Source organism: Gavialis gangeticus, unplaced genomic scaffold, assembly GCF_001723915.1.
Source record: "Gavialis gangeticus isolate Ggan-Ray unplaced genomic scaffold, GavGan_comp1, whole genome shotgun sequence".
Classification (NCBI taxonomy): domain Eukaryota; kingdom Metazoa; phylum Chordata; order Crocodylia; family Gavialidae; genus Gavialis; species Gavialis gangeticus.
In genome coordinates, this window is record NW_017728992.1 from 95567835 (window position 1) to 95583472 (window position 15638).

Sequence of the window (15638 nt, forward strand, 5' to 3'; positions counted from 1 at the left end):
GTGCGGAGAGTGAGTCGAGAGTGAGTGAAGCGAGACCCGGCCCAGCCAGACGCAGTGACTCAGAGGAGCTTAGGCCAGTGCAGAGCGAGCAGGGGAGGAGACAAGCTGCCTGCAGGGGGGTGGAGAAGCTGTCTGTTGTGTAACTCTGGAAGCTTTAGCAAACGCAGCCTTTCCCACAAAGCAAATCGTGTAGGCGAGCTTTCCCAGTGTCCTTCCTCCCTCCGGGACTCAGACCAGGGGGCGAGGGAGAGCAGTTCAACTCCCCAGCTGGCCCTTTAAACTTGTCCTCGCAATGGCTTGTTGCTGCTCCAGATCTGCTGGAGTCTGTGACTCAGCTGAGGTCCAAGTGTGCAGATAAGGATCCTGAAGCTTTAGCCCGGCCCTGCCCCACTTACTTGAAAGAAAAAAGGCTCACTCCAGACTTGGCATTTTTAACCTGACATGAAAAGACACGAAATCAAATGCGTTTCCAAGGGACTGGGGATGACTCATGGGATTTTTTTTTTTTTGAAGTTGTTTTGCTACCAGCTGTGAGGTCTGAATTTACAACTGGGGTTTGGCCCATTTCTTCCTAAGTACTCTCAGAAGGCAATTAAGTGAGGCAACAATAGCCTGCGCTAAGGGACCTTCCCCTCTGTGTATTTTTTTTTGTTTTGGAGTTTCTTTCTATATAGCGGCCCAGCCAGCTCACATTCTCCCACTGCTGTTGCCCTTGAAGTTAGTAACTGAATGGGAATTTCAATCTTATTTTGAGGTGTAATCTTGCTCCCGATTGAAACACTAAACGAAATAATTTTATTGAGGCTTTTGTCCTCCCAATCTTGCACTGATTTCTGGGTGGGTGCATCCATTTCATGATGGAATATTAGGAGTGTGCCTTCTGCTTCCACTGGAATATATACTACTAGGATCTCTCTGGAGGGCAGATTAATAAAAATGGATAGATGAACAAGATGATTTACTGGGAAAAAAGATATTTGGAGTTTCCACAACAGAATTGGTTCAGAAACACTTTCCTATACCAGCTGGACTCAACATGGTGAATATTAGTGAACTTTTTTATGTTACTCTTAAGTTCCCCATTTGTAATGTGGGGGTTATCATCTCACTTTACAGGATGTTGTGAACATGCATTAGTCTTTGAAGCACTCAGCCTTAAGAGATCTCTGGACATTGTATACATATGAATGTCTGACCCCTTAATAAATCTTAAATTCTTGTCCACAATGACTTCCAGCAGTAGCAAGTTCCACAGTTCAATCACACATGGTATGTAATAGTATTTCCATTTGTTGCTTTGGAATTTCTCCTCTTTCAATTTTATTCAGACAGAAAGCACATTCTGGGTCCACCTTATCTGTATGATTCATTATTTCATATGCTGTTATTTTTTTACCTTTTAAAGATAAAATTCCTTTTCTGCCATAATAATTTTTCTGCGCCCTGGATCATTCTGTTGGGTATATTGGGTATCTTTCAAACATCATTGTGTTCAACAACATGGGTGCTTGACCCCTGAGTCCTGGGCCAGATCCAGCCCATGGAACTATGCCATCTGACCAGTGGAGTTCCCCAAGGGCCTGGAAATTTGTCAATAGGAGAGTGGTGGCAGTATTAATCACCATTTCCCCACTGTCAAATTTCTGGACCCAGTAGCACACAGATGTATCCAGGTGCAAGAAGAGATTGGACTAGCATGCAGACCAACCCTGTGCTCCAGTATCACATGGGATCTAGCCTGCTGATTAACCTCACCTGCTCATTCAGAAAGTTGGGCACTACCATTCTACAAGACCCTTTTTCTGAAACACGGGGGAACTATACTGTGTGCAGCTTCCAGATTAGGCTGCACAGATGTATAAAGCCATGTTGTTTTACTACTAGTAGTAGTACTACTCCAATGCTACTACTCAACATATTGTTAACCTTTTTTACCATAGCTGTACGTTGAACAGAAGTTTTCAGTGAACTGGCTACAGTGAAACTTGGGTTTCTTCCTTATGCTTCCTTGTACATTGTACATTGAATTCTTTAAGCTGTGGGAGTTTATTTGTTTCCTGTAATATTAGAGGGAGCCATTTATGCATTGACAGTAAATGTAATTTCACATCGTCTTGTCATTTACCTTTTTTGTTTAAGGAATCTCTGGAACTAGTCACAGCCCTCTTGTCCCGATTAACCTGGATAACCTTGAGTCATCTGTCAGTTTAGTCCCTCACTATTCACGATCAGTTTAGTCCCTCATTCAAGAAGCTTAATAAACATACTAAACAATGCTGGGACTAATATGAAACCTAGGAACACACTGCTGTTAACCTTTTGCTATGATGAAAATTGACCACTTAATCCTATTCTTTGTTCCCGCCAGTTTTTGATCCATGACAATAATTAGCTTCTTCCTCCAGTGTCTACTTAGCTTCTTTAGTGGCCTCTTGCATGGGACCTTGTCAACAGCCTTCTGGAAGTCTAAATTAATTATGCCTGCCAGCTGTGATCACATAATTAAAGACTATCTCAATGCAGATGGGTAAGAAGGATAAATTAAGACTGCACAGACAACCCATGCTGGCCTCTCTTAACTTTTGAGTGCTGGACTTCGTAACTTTAACAGCCTTTGCATGTTTATGTCTGTAAATTCCTAGCGTTTTCAAAGATCAAGGAGAAATAAAATAGAAACAGAAAATCCATTATGTGGAGACATACTGAGTTATACATAGGTTATCATTTAGAATTGGGACATTTGGATCCACAATATGAGTTTCTTTTACTCAAAGTGACAGAATAACTGACAACAGGTCATTATTCTCCTTGTAGGCTGGCATTAGAGTAGGGGTTTCCTAAAGTTTTCTTCATGAAGGACCACTTAATGGGTTAGACATCATGCTGGGGCCACATGACAAAATGAATCTACAGTCCAATACCTTTATGTTCAAAAGATGTAAAATAATATGCTTTACATATACAAAGCTACAGTAAGGAGAATCACAGGGCTGCTGCTAAGGTTTGTCAGTCAGTTACTCCTGAATAGTTAATGACTACAGTCTCATCAATTCTGCCAAAGACAGCCACCATTAAGAAGTCCATTGCAGGCTGTATACAAATACTTTGTAGGGTTGTACTTTGGGAGCCGCTACACTAGAGAGAAGCCACATATAGGACATGTCTGGGCTGCAAACTTACCATACCATGCAGTAGTGTGCTCAAACACACTTTGCTGCTCTATACTGGCTACCTTCTGAGCTGGAAACAGTGTAGATGTGTTTCAGCAGCACTAATTAGCCTTCCCACAGCACTGGGCAGATGTGGTTATCTTATTTTGAAAAGCTAGTCTCACTTTCCATGCATTTTGTTTCCATTCTTTTGTTTTCCCTCCCAAGATGTTTTACCTGCTCTCTGCTAGGAAGGAATGCCCATCTGGGCAGAGAACAGAATACTAAAACACATGCTGCTTCTCCTGTTCCAGAGCAAGACTGAAGTCTTGGACACCTAGAGGAAGGGAGGTGTATTAGTTGGCTAAAATCTAGTTGGCTAAGCAGCATAGTAACATTCACATAGTGCTATGGAAAGGCTAGTCAATGCTGCCAAAACAAAAGTACCCTGTTTCCAGCTCAGAAGGTAGCCCATGGAGAGCAACATGGTGTGTGCAAATGTGCCTCTGCCTGGCACAGATACTTTGCAGTGCAGACATTAACATATCTCACAAATATTTATCAACAGCAGAGGAAACACAACTTGTAGTTCAGTTATGGTGGTAAATGTTTTAATCCTTCTCCCCTGTTCATTCCTGATATCTTCTACTTACATCTCTGCTAGACTCTCCCTGTGCCGTGCCGTTTCCCTCAACTGCACTTCTATCCCAGTCTCTACGCATCTGGAAAGAGGGGCTTATTATTAGATGTGTTGGGAAATGTTAACTATAGGCCATGTTGCTAACGTCATTTGACATAACCATGCAGCATCTGATGAAGTAAGCCACTGCTTACAAAAGCTTATGCATCCCTAATTTAGCTAATCTATAACAAATATATAGCCTAAGGGCTGGGTACGGCCTGTGGAACCGTTTCATCTGGCCTGGTGGCTGTCCGATGGGTTACCGAAAGTTGTGGGGTATGGCCGGCCACAAAATTTGGGTCCCTGGGGTCCCATGTCTATTGACAGCAGCCCCCAAACCTGTGCAGGCCCATGCTACCTCATGCCTCTAGACCTGTGCTGCTACCCCCAGACTCAGACTGCTGCCCAAACCCAACTTCATGCTGCCACCTAGTGCCAGACCCACTGCAGTTGCTGCTGGCCCTCTGGGTCCAGCCCAGGACATGGGTGAGTTTGATATCCTGGCTTTTGCATCCACCCTGCCTTTTGCCTTAGATTGAAAACCTTATAGATATCCTGGGGAGTGGTTTATGGAACTTATGGAAATTGAATTTCTGCACTACAATTTGTAATCAGATCATTGTGTGAAATAATTTTTGTTTTTAACAAGTGAATTATTAGATTTACTCTCACCTGGGATAATGGTACTCATTGTCCCAAATTCACTTAAAAATGAAAAATAAAACTTGATGAGTTGCATACATCAGGAACAAATTGCCCTAGGTCTTTGTTAGTGACAGTTTTTGTTGTCTTCAGATACATCTTACAGCTTTTTGGTTTGTATTCTTTGTATAAAATGTTATTTACACCTACAATGTAAGGCAGAACATAGGTGTTAGTATAAAACTCACCATTACAATTAATATACTTGTTGACAGACTCAGCATAGCACTTGGAGCATGAGGAGAGAAGCAGGAAACCATTGCCCCCATTCTGCAAACACTTACTTCTTCTTGACTGCTTCTCTGAGTAAAGTTTAAGCAAGTACAGGCTTGTCCTACAAACAAAAACAGTTTTTACCATGTTTTACTGTGAGTTAACTGCCAGGCATTAGCTCTCATAGCCTGCATCCAGACGAGCAAGCACATGCCTGTGGCAGCATCTCAAAGAAGTTTGAGACGCCACAAGAGGCACACTAGGAATGAAAAAATGTTCCCCATGCTATGTATTTGCCATGCGGCTCTAATTTTGATACCAGGCAATCTCAGAATCAAAAAAAAAATACAGTGGGAAAAAGTAGTGCAGGGCATGCTCCAAGAGGCTGGGTCCTCCAAAGAGAAGCTCTGGGACCTGGCCAGAGTATCTCTATGCCTTCCTCCTTCCCCTGCTGCTCCAGCATGCCACACATGGCACCAGCCCAACCCAGCCCGCGCACCCTTGGACAGAATCAGGCCAGCTCTTGCTGTCACCCATAGCTGTCGGCACTGCAGGCAGAAGTCATGCACCCTCAGCCCCAGCCGGATCCTGCCAGCATGGGGCTGGCCTGCCTTGACAGCATGCAGGATGCATGGAAGCAGGACCCAGCCAAGTCCAAGGGTGCATGGCTTCTACCTGCAGTGCTGTCAGCCATGGGTGACAGCAGGAGATGGCCCACTGTCCAAGGGTGCACAGTCCGGGCCAGACCAATGCCATCTGCAGCCAACAGGTCTGAGGTGGCCCCGTGCCGCCGGGGGTCTCTGCCAGGAGTGAGCATAAGAACCCTGATGGCTGCTTCTGCTGCTGTGGGGGCACTATGTGCAATGAGGGGGGGGTCTGTGTGCCATGCAGGGGGACAGGCGGAGGTACCACCTCTCCCAAGCAGTCACCCGCACCTCCATGCAGTGTCTACACTTCCACACAGCCCCCCACAATCCACCCACAAACCCCACACCCCCAAACCACCCCCACCCACATACCTACCCACAGATCCCACAATACCCCAAACCCCTGCCCCAAGCCACCCCTACAAACCTCACCCGAACAAATCTCACACCCACTTCCCACACCCAATGCCCCCTCAAACCTCACATCCTGCCACACATCTCACATCCTGCATGCCCAGCTGCCAGACTGGACAGGACCTGCTGGCAGGAGCTGCAGCTGCAGCTGCAGGGGCAACTGCCACACTGCAGCACTGCCCCATGCCCACACCAGTGCTGGAACATGGGGCCCTGGGCTGTGGGGGCTCCTGGCTCCAGGAGCCACTTGGAGAGTGTGATGGGCTGAGGGGAGGGATGGGGGTGGCAGCAGGGATGTGTATGAGAGAGAAAGAGATAAGGGTCAGGGGTGAGGGAAAGCTCTGGGTAGGAGAGGCTGCCAGAGCCAGGCTTAGAGCCCTCCTGCCCCCCTAGAGCAACCTGTGCAGGGTGAGGTCAGCCTGGAAGAGAAGGGGCTTGACCAGCTCAGTCCCTGAGCCCCAGTGGAGGAGTTCCCAGGAATGGCATGGGGATTGCTGGGGCCTGGACACAGGGAGCAGAACAGCGAGGGCTGGCACTGCTCAGTGTCACAAAGCAGCGGGTGGGACAGCTGCAGCTGGACTCATGTCCTGGGGCTGGGCTGGAGCTGCAGCCAGGATGAAGTTAGTGGGGGTGAGGGCTGCAGGTCAGGAGTGAGGGGCACTGGCAGGGCTGTGGGTTGGTAGTGAGGGGCAAGGGCATGGGCAGGGCCCTAGCACCCATGCTGCTCAGTGCCCCACATCCTGGTGAGCAAAGGGGACAGGGGCAGCTCTGATTTTTCTATGAGAAAAAAACCAAAAGCAAATGCCAATGTATATAGATATTTAGAATTCATTTTATTATGATGATAGAGGCATTGGTAGGCTTCCAAATGGCTTTAAATTTGTAAATATATCAGTAAAACACTGCTGAACTGATCTCGCTATATATAGTGGCGTTTCATTTTAATCATGGAAGAACACAGATTTTGGGTATTTGAATGTGAGAATTTGGGTTTTTTATAAGAGAATTTGCAATCTTTAAACAGGAAACACCAGGCTCTCTGCTGCTGAGGCAAGTTGTGGGCCCTGGGCAGAGGAGCCTGCCCAAGAGCCAGCACTGGGGACTCAACTGGAGGGCAGGTGAGATGGCTGAGCTCCTGGCCATTTGGGGCCACAAGAACCTGCTTTGACAGTTTGAAGCGGGCCACCGCAAGGAACATATCTTTTGACCCATAGCTGCCCAGATGGCAGGGTGGGGACACCAGAAGACAAGACAGCAGTGCTGCCTGAAGGCCAACTTTGCAGCCACAGCCCACTGGCAACTGGCCCAGAGGTGCAGACGGCTCCACTGCAGTACCAGTACCAGAGCCCAGGCAGCCATGTGGTCCTCGTCTGAGTCTGGCAGACATGCAACCAAGGGACTGCATGCTGTCACAGGTGGCAGCAGGTGACAGCCAGGCAGCAGCTCCCACTGCCAGACTGCTGCAATGGGTAGAGAGGGTGTAGGAGCCACTCTAACTTAAGACTGCTTCAGCAGTCCACCTGGCACAGGAGTCTAGTGTCCCACATACCAACTAGCCAGACCTCAGAAGCTCCTGAGGGCAAGTAGTTCTGAGCTGCTCACCAGGGCACCATTTTATGCTGCTCGGGCCAGCACAAGTGCTGGCCACAGCCCCTTGCTTCCCCTGACTGCAGATCTGGGAGGAGCTGGGCATGGTCAGTTTGTGCCAAGTGGCACAATTTGCCCCACACCAAAGTGCATATTCAGGTGCATGTGCACAGGCACAAATCTCCAGCACACATTTGTGCCACTGCTACTTGAGCTGCTGCAAGCACACGTGCCAGCATGTGTGGATGTGCCCATAGGGTAAAAATATTGTGAGGACAAGACACTAGTTTTAAAGAGCTGACCTTACCTAAACTAAATTACAAGTTCTTTGTGTTCATTTAGGATTTGGCAGCAATACATCTATTTCATGTTTGTTATCTTACTATAAATAGCATTTTTAAGCTACCAAGACAAAGCCTAAGGGCTTGTCAACACTTGAAAGTTGTTTCTAATTTGAAGTGGGGTATGAATTTAAAATACAGTAATTATATCACCTGTGGGCACTTTTATTCTGGAATAAGAGTGCTTTGTTATTATTTAGTTTAATCCACTTTAAAAGGAATAGTTTTATGGATAGACAAGCCAAGTGTATGCAGAAGTGTTTGTTCCTGGTTAGCTCCTTCTAATAATATTTGCCAAATAGTCTTACTGGAAGGATGGTACTTTAAATCTCATTGAAGCTGTGGCATTGCCTTTTAACAGCAAGGTTAAAGGTGATCTGCAAAAGGAAAAAAAACATGCTTACATCCTTTTTTGTTATTTTATGCTACAGGGTCTGAAAGATATTTTATTTTTTAAACATATTTTGTTTCTTTTTTTTACATTCTATATTTAGGACATATGGAGCCTGGACTATTTTGTGATAGCTGGAGAAAAATACTACAAATTAGAAAAGTAGAAATTGAACAGTCAAGGAGGGAATGAATGAAGGGTTATATGAGATCTAATAATACCTATCCTCTGAGATATCAAGTCCTTGAGCAAAAAAAAGTAATAAACATTTTATGTTTATAGGATAAAAAGCAGAAAAATAAGAAGGCACTCAAATGCTTTTTTACTTGTCTATCATAAAGAAGCAGAAAAATGTACAAACCCAATTAAGGAACTTACATCAGGTCATGATTAAGGTAACTTTTACATCAGGTCATGATTAAATCACATTGACTAGCCAATTTAGAAAAGCTGTCATCACTGTCTATGCTGTACCTGTTCTGTGTATAAATGGACAGCTTTTGTTTCCGAAGTTGGTGCCTTTTTCTTACCATGAATTTAGTTTTCAAATTAATAGTGGCGCAGCACAATGACTAACCATTCAAATAACATACTTTGAATTCATATACTAACTTTAAAATATATTTTCACATAGCTGATATCAGTCTTTCTTTCAGTATTATCTACATGTATGTTAAAGAGAGTATGAGCTTTACTGACTGACCAACCAGTCTTGTAGGGAAGTGGCTGCAAAAGGAGATTCCCCAATCTGTGGTTTAGAAGTGAGGTCATATACAGGAGGAACAATTTTAAAAAATGCTCAATAACAAGAAAAATGAAAGTGGTATTGCATGTGAGTATGTGTACTACTTTGTCTGGACCCAAGTGTTTCTTGTGTTATCTTAAATAAAGAATTATTGTGTGTTTATGTCTTCAAGTACTGTGCCACTACAGAGAAAACTGAAGACTGAGTCCCTACAAGGCTATGAAAAGATGTGTATTAGATGAGCCCGTGCCTCTAGGTCAGTTGGGCCTTTTCTGGCAGAGTAACAGAAGAGCTGAATCCAGAAAGGGTATGTCACAGAGGCCGGGATAATAAACGATGCTGTGATCTACTTAGACAAAATGAGCTTTAAAACACACGAATGAAAAGCAGTGCTGCTCAATGTTTTGCCCTCATGGACCAAATGAGTGGTGTGGGACCACTCTGCAGGCCATCATGCTCCCATACTCTATTGATGCAGTGGGCAAAATGCCTTGTGCGCCAAGGCTCCTCTTGGAGTGGCAGTGCTCCTGCCTCACTTGCCCCATGCCGTTCCACACTGCCCAACTCAGCTCACACTGCCCAGCTCTACTCTGTGGCACCCTGCTTAAGCTTGTGCCACCACATTTGGCCCTGTGAGCTCAATTGAGCCTGCAGGGCCATGCTGTCCAGCCTGTAGTGTTCCCACCAAGTCTGGAAATTTGAGAGCAGGGAGTGGCAATTAGCTACCATCAAATTTTCAGACACCTGGAGAGTCCTGCAGGCTAGATGACATGGCTCTGCAGGCTGGATCAGGCCTGTGGGCTAGGGGTTGAGCACCCCTAATCTAATATATGGGCTTCCAAACACTACAGCCAGAGGATTTGTATGCATACTTAACTTTGATGCATGCTCAACTTAGCTTGGTATTTTATGGCTATGCCTAGACTGCGAGCTTACCATGTCTGACAGTGGTGCCCTCAGATATGCCACACTGCTCTGCACAGGTTGTCACCTGAATCAAAACACTGTTGAATGTCAATTAACTTGCCCACAGCACCAAGCTATGGCTGTTCCTGGTTCAGGAGCACAGTATATGGGGCCAGAGTATGCCTGTCCTCTGGCACAATGAGAGTGCGTCTTAGAGATGTCATTGATGTCATTGATGTGCATATATGGTACAGGCACAAGCTTCTGGGAATTCTTTCAGAAGGCGCATTTTAAAGATGTGTTTTTGTGGGACTGGGGTCTTTACTTTTTTTTCTTCAGTAAAGTCCGAAGTCCTCTTTCAAGCAGAAGTAAACCTTGGTGATTTCATTTCCATTTATGGGTAAGACTTCATTATACATTTAACCTGGATGTGTATAACTACACTGGGAAGCCTTATTCATATATTCATAGATTGTTAGGGGTTGGAAGGGGCCTTGCAGATCATTGGGTCCAGCCCCACCCCCCACCCCAGCTGTTGGCAGGAAGACAACTGGGGTTATGTGACCCCAGCGAGGTGACTGTCTAATCTCCTCTTGAAAACCCACAGGGTAGGTGGCTGTACCACCTCTGGAGGTAGTTTATTCCACAGTCTGGACACCCTGATAGTGAAGGAGTTATCTGACTTATTGTGTTGTTTCTAGTGTTGTCATCCCTTGCATGGACTTTTAGGGGTATATCCCACGTGCATTCTTGCTACTGAGTTGTAGGAGCCTGTTGCCTGTTCTTCTGGGGAATTGTTGGCACTAGAGGACACTCAGTAATTTAACCTGCATCTCATCTTCATTACAAAGCAGGTAGGTGACAGGGCCCAGAAGAAGCAGAACACTAATCTAACTATAGCAGTGCTACTTAGTTTGAATTGAAATGATTGCTTTATTAGATTGGGCAGGGAAGCTAATGGTGATGATAACTACCCTGGGTCTTCACTAATTCTGCAGTGAAAACTTACCCCAAACTGGGAGAATCCATCTTTGTTCATGTGTTAATGGGCAATTAATTAGTTTACTTGCCCTTAAAAAACAAGAACAAAACCCAACTCCTTCCTAGTCACACCTTTGCAAATCTTGATCCCTTCCCACCCCCAAACGATGGCATCCTCAGGGTTTCTGGCACCTCCTCCAGAATCATTGTTAACTGTGAGAGTACCAAACAGTTCTAAAGTCAGTAGCTTCCTGATAAGTCTATGTTTCATAGATTTATAGATTGTTAGGGGCTGGAAGGGACCTCACAGATCATTGGGTCTAGCCCCCCCACCCCACCCCACTCTATGCAGGTAGACAAGTGACCCCAGCGAGGTGACTGTCCAGTCTACTCTTGAAAATCTCCAGGATAGGTGACTGCACCACCTCTGGAGGGACTTTATTCCACAGTCTGGATACCCCGACTGTGAAAGAGTTTTTCCTGGTATTAAGACTAAAGTGGCCTTCCAGGAGTTTGTATCTATTGGTCCTGGTCTTCCTCAGGAGTGCCCTAGCTGTTCACTGAGCTCCTGATACACTCCTCTGATATAGCAGTAAGCCACTATCAAACCGCTATCTTCTCTTCCTTAGGCTAAAGAGGCCAAGGTCCCTCAGCCTTTCCTCATATAGTTTGCTTTGCAAGTCCCTAATCATAAGGGTAGATGTTTTCTGTACCCTCTCAAGTTTTTCCACATCCTTATTGAAGTGTGGCTCCCAGAACTGGATGCAGTACTCCAGTTGTGGTCTCCCCAGTGCTGAGTACAGCGGGAGTATCACTTCCTTAGTTTTACACAAGATGCATCAGCAGAGGCAGGCAATTATTTTGGGCAGAGGGCTACTTACCCAGTTTTGGCAAGCTGTAAAGGGCTGCATGGGTAGCCCCGCCCCTTGACAGGTACCCCGCCCCTTGACAGGTGCCCCAGCCCCTGGTCACCATCTTGGGGCCAATGTCCCAAGGCCAGCACCGGTGGGGTCCAGAGCAGGGTGCAGGCTGGCAAGGGTCTGTAGAGCTGGGCTGGACTGCACCAGCAGGGAGAGGGGGGAGCTGGCCCGGCTCCATAGAGTCCCTGCCAGTCAGGATCCTGTACCCCTGCCGCCTTGCTTTGGGCCCTGCTGATGTTGGCCCTGGGACACACTGGTGTGGGCCCCACCCTCCTGCTGACTCCCCGCCCACTCACTTCCAGTGCCCCCCCAGCCCCACAGTACAGGCGGGGGGCAGCATGCAGTCCTGACCCCCTGCTCGCAGGCAGGGAAGCAGCTGGTGCTGAGCACGGAGAAAAGCAGCCCTTACCCCATCCCGTGGCCAGTGTTCCCTGCTGCAGCCATTTTCAGACCATGCGGGGCTGTTCTGAGCAGGCACAGGCAGCCCCATGTGGGCTGCAAGTGGCTGCAGCGTGGGGTGCCAGCCACAGGGCAGATGAGGGTCCACTTTTCCCGTGCTCAGCACCAGCTTGTAACCCACCCCCGCTGCCAGCCTGGGCCCCACACTGGCTCCGGGCTCACCCGTCAGGGCTGCACACAGTGGCAGTAGCTGCAGCCCCCCAGCTTGCTGCACCAGGCAGTGTTTGCTGCTGCTGCCTGCCTGGAGCTTGCACTGGGCAGCACAGAGGCGGCAGTGGCAAACACTGCCTGGTGCGGCAAGCCGGGGGGCCGCAGCTGCTGGGGGGCTGCTCCACTAAACCATCAAGCTGCTGAGCCCACAATCTTCCAGTTTTCCCATACGGATATTGTGGAATATCAGATCAATGCTGAATACTGATACTAGATCAATGTGCTGAATGCTAAGTGTTTCATTTTAAATCATAAGATAGGTAAGGCTCCAATGTAATTCCTCTAAGATAAACAAGCCTCAGGAGGCCTGGGGTGCCTATTCCACCCTGAGCAGTATCATAAAAATTGATGCCATCCTCCATCTTCATGCTGAATTTCCTAATACTCCCCAACAAACAGCCAATACACTTGCTTGTGCAGGTACACCCTAACCAATTCCAGGATTACCAAGAGTAAGTGTTCAAAAATCATTAGTTGGACTCCCAGGGCATGTCTAGGCAAGTGTGGTTGTGTGGTATGTGGTGCTGCAAACACATTTGCAGCGCCACATACTGCACAGTCCAGTGTTCTGCATGCTGCAAGGGCATGCTGCCTGAGTGTGCACTGCACCAGGTTTTTTTTCTGCATTTTTTTTGACCCCATGGATATCCAGGGGTAAAAAAAAAAAAACTTGGGAAAAAAAACCCAGAGCAACGCATGCTCGGACAGCATGTGCTTCTGAAAAGCAGAGCCAGGCTGCCCAGAGCCCTGCTCCACTGCCAGCTAGGCTCTGCATGGCAGAATGGCCACAGCTGAAGCCCCAGGAGGCCCCCAAACCCCCAGGTAAGGCTGCTGAGGCCAGCCCAGTGATGGCCCCAGCCTCCCCTACCCCATCCAGGGCAACTTGCTGCACGCCAAAACATGAGTGGCATGGGCATTCCCCAGGGACAAGTAGCAGCTGCGCAAGGTGTGTTGCTGCCACTTGTCCCTAGGGAACCAAATGTCCATGCATGTCTTGATGCACCCCCAATGAGTAAGGAGTGGGTTTATAATTATTTGCGTTCTAGTTCCCAAGTCTTTAGGGATCACAGATTTATATAGCTGTGAAGGTTAGAGAGGCAAGGATTTGTGTGGGTGATATCATTTATTGGATCCATTGCAGGGTTGGGACACACTTAGACACAGTCAGACATGGTGATATTCTGCTATGTATGAGCTCCAGGAGCTCATGCTTTAAGAACATTAACTATTGCAAAGTTCATGAAAAATTTTTAAAACACTGCCAAAGCGGACACATTTTTTTCCTCTAAGTCAGGAGGCTCCAGAGTCCAAACTTCCAAATCCAAATTGAGTAATGTGCTTGCTGTGAGCAGTCGTGTCACATGACGAGACGTAATGGCTATGGAAGCCGGTCATTGCATGCTTGTGCAAAGATTCAAAGAGACGCACGTTAACTTCTGAAGAGCCATATGTGGCTCCAGAGCTGCGAGTTGGCCACCTCTGCCTAAGTATTTGTTTTCTCTTAAAAATCTAAGCCTGCCGAATTTGTGGATCTCTATCTACCACTTCTTTTAAGAAATCTATTTAAAAAAAAGTATTCTTAGGCTGAAATGCAAAACCAAAGAACAATCAAAGAAAGCATACTAATTAATTTACAAGATTTGTTAATAAACTGAGATGTCATAAATAATTGCTACTAAAAATTAAATGCAGTTAGTATAAACTATTGACCTGATTTTTGCCATTTGCAATTATGCCCATAATTTAAAAAAATGCTGGGTTATGTCATTTTAACTGTAAAATCAGATCCATGCTATAATTCTGACTAGTTCTCAAGTTTAATGGAAGTAATGTTTAAGATTATTAGAATGATTAGAAATTTTCCCATTGGAAATTGGCATGTCTTAATGTTCCTTTATTTGAAAAAGAAACTACAACACTAAAAATGTGTATGATTTACTGCAGAATAAATAATGCATGTTTGTTATTCTGCAGCTAAATCCTTGTGGAAACAAAGCTCTGCACTTTATATCATGAGGTTGCTTGGTGAGGTCAGCACTATACCCCTTTCTGTCACTGACCTCACATACTTACCTCATTAAAAAAAAATATAGCTGCCTTGTCTCCACTAGGATTTTACAAGACAGCTAAGGCACATTAGGTACATTATCTCAATTTAAGAAATATAACCTTTTTTTGTATTGAAGACATAATGTAAAGCTCCAAATATTATACATTAAGTCAAATATATAATACTTTTTGATTAAAAGGAGTGCTTACTTTTGTCCCTTAAGTGGTGCTTGAAGTACCAGCAGTCCAAAAATGTTGGATTTCCATCTATAGCTTTAGATATTTTGTGGGTTTTGCCTACACTTTGGACCAGAAGCTCTTGTTAGTTCATCTTAAAACTTGTTAGTTCATCCCATAGAAATAAATCCAAGATTTACTGTTGATTTTAATGGGATAAACCTGGGTCTTCAGTAAAGCCTCAGTGTCTACATATGTAGCCCTATTAGGCCACAGTACACTAATAAACACTATCCTAGGATAGTATTGCCCAACACAAGTACTAGTCTACGGTGGCATTTAAATGCAGACGGGGTTGGCTGGGGCATGACCGGGGTGGGGAGGGTGATCAGCCTGCCAGCTAGACCTGCACTGAAGCGACCTTGTGCCATGGCAGCCCCTCCACAGCATGCTGAGCCCAGTCAGAACAGCCCTGGGCTAGCAGGTTGTCCCCTGGGCCCTTTGCCAGCCAAGGCTGCTCTGACCCAGCTCAATGTGCTGTGGTCCCAGGTATACGTGTAAACATGGCACCCAGAAGCATTAAACTCTGGCATGCACATCTGCCCAAATTGCATGTGTAGACATGCCTGGTGAATAACAACTTTTGAGTATGTCTCCTCCACAGAATTAACTCAGGGCAATTGAACTCTCCCAGCTTATCTGCAAAGCTATACCTGTGCTCTACTACCATACATGAAATACTAGACTTCTGCAAGTATATCCTTTGGTTCTTCATACTGCAGGATACTGAGGTGCTCTGGTTCTTCCACTGTGAACTGTAGAGAAATTGCCTGTCCTTATGAGCATGTGGGAGAACTGTGAAAGGTAGTGAAAGATACTTAACGTGCAAGTGATTTATCATGTGTATACACTGCTTAGTGGGTTGGTTATTGGAGCATAAGCAGCCATCAGGCTTCAGGTCAGTGGTCTCCAACCTTTTTAAGTAGGAGATCACCTTTGGCAGTTAAAAGCAACCCAAGATCTACTGTGAATCACTGCCCCCCCCTCTCACCCCGCCCCCCCCCC